The 7,026-nt window shown below is 35.1% G+C and overlaps 1 long non-coding RNA gene and 3 other non-coding genes across 4 annotated transcripts; all 4 read left to right on the top strand.

The window, feature by feature from the left end:
* Positions 1 to 126: 126 nt before the first annotated feature.
* Positions 127 to 3,228, top strand: LOC145045823 (uncharacterized). Its single transcript, XR_013681895.1, has 2 exons — positions 127 to 407; positions 1,173 to 3,228. It is a non-coding gene; the product is annotated as an uncharacterized LOC145045823 (long non-coding RNA).
* LOC144999307 (small nucleolar RNA snoR64a) lies at positions 377 to 449 on the top strand. The gene has a single exon (XR_013660820.1). It is a non-coding gene; the product is annotated as a small nucleolar RNA snoR64a (small nucleolar RNA).
* Positions 615 to 708, top strand: LOC144999309 (small nucleolar RNA snoR20a). Its single transcript, XR_013660822.1, has one exon. It is a non-coding gene; the product is annotated as a small nucleolar RNA snoR20a (small nucleolar RNA).
* On the top strand, positions 773 to 854 carry LOC144999292 (small nucleolar RNA R38). Its single transcript, XR_013660805.1, has one exon. It is a non-coding gene; the product is annotated as a small nucleolar RNA R38 (small nucleolar RNA).
* Positions 3,229 to 7,026: the final 3,798 nt, after the last annotated feature.

The following is a 7,026-nucleotide window of genomic DNA, read 5'->3' on the forward strand; positions in this document are numbered from 1 at the left end:
ATGGCCCAATGTTTGAATGGGCTTCGGTCAACTACCCATGATTAGCTTCAATCTTGTCCGTTGGATCATATTCTCCACCCACTTATTGTCAATACGAAAAAGGAGCATCAAACCCTTGGCGAACAAATCTCGCCCTATAAAACGACCACTCATCTCCATCAACATCACAAACCTGTAAAACCCTAATCTATTAGCGCCGCCTCCACCTTCCTTTGGTCGATCAAGCCATTGTTTTAAGCCTTTTTGCTCACGAACTTCCTCTTTCTTATTTATTCTCTACTTAAAAAATCTTGTCTTTTTTGATTTCTTTTGCTCTCTTTTATATTCTTCAGCTTTATTTTCAATGGGAATTCGAAGATAGACAGGCCAAATGATGTGATTTTATCGAGTTGAATACCTGCATTCATGTGGGTATCCTGATTCTTACTCTGAATAGGAAGATCTGATGCCTTTCTCTTATAATTTCCCCAACATTTTTTAATTTATATTTTTTACACTTACGATACTCTCACTTATTTTTTTTTTCACGAATCTGTTTTATTTATTTATTTTTTTATTTCAATTTTCAGATATTGATAGATGATTCTCACAAAAAAATCTAATTCAATTTGTTTGCCAGTGATGATAGTTTTTATTAATGGTTGACTGAAATGCATGTTTTATACTTGCAAATTTGATCGAAAATCATGAACTAGGACGGTCTGAGGCTATTATGATTTCTTTTTCAAAGTTTGAGTTTTTGAATTTGAAGATTTATAAGTTTTTCCATGTGGGATGTGCATGAAGATATCATATTTTTACACAGTTATCCCTGTCTGATTAACCTTGATGTGTACATGTGATCTGACTCATACCCATGTGTTAGCTTCTCTAATTACTTTATTAGTTCCATTGTAGATCAGAATGCTATTCAAGTTTCCATTTGTAGATCAGGATGCTATTACAAATGATACCTTTTTAATACTATACCAAAGGAGTATACATCGGATTTTTTGTTGATGTTTTTGTATCAATAATTATGTCCGAAGAATGCGGTGTATACCCTTTGATATATTATTTGTTGGTATAATGGTATACGTACCCTTCGGTTTGAACGAAAAAAGAAAAATAGTGGTATGAATATAAAATGCTATATATTCTATGCTTCAAATAGTTTTGTTTATTAATTGCAGATCAGTTTTGTTGATTGAATTTTTGATTCTGACAAAGATGGAGTATTTTCGTTTTTAAAGGAGATAATCGATGTAAATGTTGTAATGTAAAATTTCTTCAATTATATTAGAATATAATAATATGTGTCCTGTTTTAAGATCATATTTTTAGCTATGTTTTCACCAGAATATCATCATTTATAGTGTTTGCCTCGCTTGTGATGCAGTGTTATTTCGTTGACTAAGCTTCCGTTGTTTTATTATTACCTGTGCACACTTCGATATCGTCCATCATTTTTTAAAAAAAATAGATATATTCGTTTTCTTACTTTTACTATCGAAAAGGAGATGATCAGTTCGCCTACTTATCAACACAAGTTCTTTAGAAACAATTTTCCTAATTATTGAAGTTTTTATAAATTGCTCTGAAGTAACCGAGATCACATTCAAAATCATTATCATCCGAAAATGCAGTCAACCACCAAAAACCAAAGACATTTTTATGCATTTATTTGTTATATGTAGAATTTATTTTTTGATTAATTTACTATGGAATTATAAAATTTATACATTGACTATCATCTCATCAGCTTCCCTCTTTGTCTAGGGTTCCTTGTATCATCTTGATCTGTAGATAAAAGATTCTATTAAACCACGTGATTTGTAAACCATGGGCCTGCATAATCAAAAGTTTCAAAAGTCTGATCAAATGTACAGCTTGAATCACCAAATCTGTAATTTATTTTTAGAGTAAATTTGCTACTCGTCCAGTCCTTTGATTAGCTTTGCTATCTTTTTGTCATTTTATGCAAGGTTTTGAAAACTGGACCGAACATCGAACCGGCCGTCTTAAAGGTTTGATGGTTCCACCGGTTTGACCAAGGCTTGTCGAAAGAACTTGAAACCCGTTTTACCCACCCGATTCGTTCTGAATTCTGGTATGAATATTTGGGTAATAGGTTAAGCTTATAATAATTATAGGTTGGGTTTAGGTATGAATATTTATTTTCGGGTATACTGAATACTTGAATTCATTTTTTAAATAATACCAAATATACAATGCAGTTAGTACGCACAATTCAAATAAAACAAAATCTTTCGTTTCCTTCTTATGAACGACGACTCAACAGTCGAGTCAAACTTGCAAAGGGAATACTTCCTTAACTGTCATCATAATTCTCTGTTTCTCTCTACCGTACGACATCGCAATTCTCAATTTCTTAGTTTCCCCTTAACCATCATCAACTTCTCTATTTGATCATGCTTCGGTTTCTTCCTTCTCCATCGGATCACCCTGAAAAGTCCCACTCTCCTTGAATGGTTGAAGATTGATCGATCAAAAGACTTTTCAAGTATGCAATCATAATCAGAGGTTAATAATTCTGCATTTAAGAAATTTTCGGGTACACCTGATAATTACCCGATCTGACCTCAAATCCGAATACCTGAAACCCAAAAACCCGAAACCCAAAAACCCGAATTACAATATAGGTCGGGTATCGGGTATTATTTTCTTAAGGAAATACCCGTTCTACCCGAAATTCAAAAATTTTACCGGTTCGACACCCTTAGTTGGACCGATCCCAAAAACCGGAAAAACCATATATATATAATCTTATGCTTTTGAATTTTTAAGATTAAACTTCCATTTCTGTTTGTATCTCTGTGAGTAATGAAAAAATGAAAAATATTAGATTGTATCACATGAGGGAGACAAGGAGTGTTGATGGCCATATCCCAATTCCTAGTTCCCACATCGCCTAAAAACAAAAGTGTGAGTCCTTCGGAGTTTTATAAAAGAAATAATAAGCATCAATTAGCCGTGGATCTTACAATTAAAGTCGTGGGTCCCCTTGTTAGTCTTTAAAGGTAATAGTGAAGGAATTGCATTCTGTGATCATTTTGTTCTTAAATCATTAGAGTAATAGTGAAGGAATTGCCTTTGTGTTCTTCAGGTTGATTGTTCTTGTTGCGTGCTACTCATTAGATTAAGTGAATTCATAATACAATCTTCATGGAATCATGACATGTATCCTGAGTTTTGAAAGATGAGTAGGTGAATAAAATGAAAAGTTAACCTTGTTTGTAGTGTAGAGCAATAATGGGTCGAAGGAATCTTTCTCCTTTGATTCTAAGGTTGGAAGGAGTGGCTCGCCACCCTCCCTTGCTAAGCCCTCGCCAAAAGCTTGCTACCATTCCTTTACCATACGCCAAGATGGACTTGTTGGTTGCTTGGCGAGAGGAAAGATTAAGACTAATGGTCCCAACTGAATATATCAGCTTCATATGCTTGTAATTTTAGCTTAACAACTTGTACCATTTTATAGTTTATATTATATGAATGGTTAAATAAAAATAAAAAATATTTTATTTTTTAAACACATAACTCTATATTGTCATATTAAGCTTAGATGTCCATAAAATTATGATATGATAATGTTTTAGCACATGCTACCACATTCTACCACTCCTTCCAGCCTAATAATCTAATGTAGGTTCAAATCGGGCACTGGAAAATTTTCACTATTACCAATTAGGTTTGACAATTCGGTTGGGTTCGAATTGGCGGGTCTCGGGTTGACAGGTTGGCGGGTTAGAATTCAAAAACTCAACCCAACCCATATAATATATGGGTTGGAAGGTTGGCAGGTCACGGGTTGAAGGGTTGGAAACATTAACCCAACCCAACCCACATAACTCATATAAGTATATGGGTTGTCGGGTTCACGTGTCAGTGGGTCGAACCCAACCCGTATAACCCATTTAATAAGCAACGCATTTTAAGATGAAATTGAAAAATCCAAATAAAATGAAGTCTAAAAGTCATAAGCATTAAATATAAAGTAATAAACATCTAAATAAAACCGTAAAAATCAAAACATTCATGAAAAGTTTTAAGGATATGATAAATAGAAAATAATAGTATAATATCATCTTAGATTGTTAAAAAATAAAATAAATAGATAATTAAATATATTAGGCGGGTTGGCGGGTTAACCCACGAACCCAAACGTGTAACCCAACCCAACCCATTAAATAAATGGGTTGTCGGGTTGGTGGGTTAGCGGGTCAGAAATCTCAACCCTAACCCCACTTATTTTCGTGTCAGGTTCGTGTCGGGTCACGGATTGGGTCGAGAGTTGTCCCCCTTATAATATATATATATATATATATATATATATATATATATATATATATATATATATATATATATATATATTAAAGTTATGAAAAATTTTAACAGTTATTTGTTTTGATTGGTTGTAATTTCTTTTTTCAATTAATGTTACAACATTCACCCTTCAACTTTATGATTTTGTTCACAAACAACATTTTCACTTTCGTTTGAATTTTTCATAACCCTCACTTTTTATTACATATTATTAGTATATAGTCATATTAATATTTTTTTGGCAGGAATGGTCCCTCATCTATATTTGGATCATTTTAAAGTTGCTTCCTTTTTTTGTCTTTTTTGGTCATTCTACTTCCGTTGGTTATTTGTGGCATTATAAGTTCCTATCTTTTCGTTTAATTATCACTTTATTAGTTTTGCTTACAGATTCATTGATGTTTTTTTTATTTCTTATTTATTTATTTGTTTATAGATCGGTTAAAGAGGGAATGAATGAGCAACTCAAACTATAAACATTTTCAAAGAACAAACAACGGAAAAAATTATCGCATCCGACCCCCACAACGCGGGGGTTCCCTATCTAGTTACCAATACAAGTACGAATTTTCACCTATTATAAAAAAAAAATCAACAAAGAACAAAACAACAGCTTGGTTAAAACTCTTAAAGTCATTCACCTTTTACAGAAAGAGTTAATAACAGATAAGTTATAAAATCCAACTTCGAACATGTGAAAATTAGCTTAGGACTAACATGATTTGGACTGCAATTCCTTCTGACTAAGCTAATCTATAAAAGTTTTAAATTATAAAATCAAGTTTGCATTTGTCTAGTGAATTGAATTGGAAAATTCAATACAAAGAATTCCTAAATAGTGACAAAACATCTCTCTCTCTCTCTCTCTCTCTCTCTCTCTCCATCTCTCTCTCACTCTCTCTCGTCTTTGAATTCGTGATGTTTGTCTTTGCATCCATTGTATCTAGATAGCATAATCTTTGTATGTGTTCATGTTTTGCACCTTAGAAATTATGATTGTTTATCGTTTCCGTAGACACCTCCATCATCAATGTTGTTCATTTTCTCCACACCACAAAAATCACTACCATCATCAGCGTTTCCGTAAACTCCTAAATTGATTTACGCGTTTACTTTTTCTTGTGATGGATCTCTTGTTCGATTGCGATGTGGCAGACGAATTCGGAGAAGTGAAGAAAGAAGAAGAAGAAGAAGGGTGAGGATATGAGGGGTTGGGTGACGTTAGGGTGAGAGAAAGAGTTCGAGTTAAAAAAAACCTGCGTGCAAGTAACCCCTAACCACAGGGACCAGATGGGTGTTTGGGTGCTGAAATGCACGTTTAATCTTTATTTTTAAAAATTATCTTGGATCGTCCATATTGTTGGATTAAGATGTATAAGCTCATAAGACTCAGTTATCAGTGTAATATGGCTAACATATTAGGGAACTACTTACTTGGATCGGCTGATCACGCGCATTGCACTCTCATCTTTCACTTCCTTTTGAAAACTCTTTTAAGTTACTTTTGAAAACAATTTTATCATTTCCTCAGTTTGAGTCCTGACACACCCGAGAGTGTGCCCGAATCCTTCAAACTAAGGCTCTGATACCAACTTGTAACGACCCAAATTTTAAAGAAAATTTTCACTTTTAATTAATAAAACATAATTGTATAAACCGTGAAATCCCAACACAATTGTTTTCAAATCAACGATTCATTACAACTTATTCAAATCATTAGAGTGTCTCCAATTCCTATCAGTGAAAGAGAGAGATAGAGTGCACACCGCGCCATCATGCCTTGCCCTTGTCCTTGGGCTCAGATGTACCTGAAACAAATCAACAACCTATAAGCGAAATGCTTAGTGAGTTCCCCAGAGCACACCACACACCACACATACACATATCCTGTTAGCTAATTAAAGCTACATATGTATCACATAAGCCATTTATACATAAAACATGTATTAGTGCCATGGGCTACCCCACATGGTCTTTATTTAGGATTGCCATGGGCTCCCCCACATGGTCTGACATCCAATGTCATGGGCTACCCCACATGATCTTTACCTAGGACTGCATTGGGCTACTCCACATGGTCTTACATCCAATGCCACGGGCACCCCCTGGGGTCTTCATGAAAAACACACAATCACATATCATATCAAGTCACAAAAGACTAACACATATATCATCATCACATAATGGGCCAGCCTTGGTGCCTTAGATCCATAGGTATGGTGAGAAGACTCGCCTCTGTTTGCTGAATACAACAGTTGCTCTTTTGACAGTTTGAAACCTCCCAAGTTGAATGATAATATTAATCAATGTTTGCACTTTGGTTAATCGAGGGAACCCAGCCCCCTAAACCCCTTCATAAGGCCCAAATGTCTATCCATTGCTGATGGGCCCAAAGCCCAAGTCCAAAGTCCTTAATGGGCTTCTTTGCCTAATAAAGGCCCGATACTAAATCCATGGCCCGCAATAATTACATGATTCTTAATTCTCAGCTTACACCAGACCCAATAATTAAATGAGGCCTAAATAGCCTAAGGGCCCAAAACAGGTTCGGCCCATCTGCATTGCGTATGCTCGACGTACCATCTTGGTATGCGCATCGTACTCGGACATGGGACTACGCCCCGCGTACACTGGGTTACGCCCAACGTAGCCTCAGTTTAAGCAATTCCCCCCATTAAGTGTTTAATACTTAAGTCCTTTAAG

The sequence above is a fragment of the Lactuca saligna genome, chromosome 5 (assembly GCF_052625555.1).
Source record: "Lactuca saligna cultivar CGN05327 chromosome 5, ASM5262555v1, whole genome shotgun sequence".
In the NCBI taxonomy this organism is placed as follows: domain Eukaryota; kingdom Viridiplantae; phylum Streptophyta; class Magnoliopsida; order Asterales; family Asteraceae; genus Lactuca; species Lactuca saligna.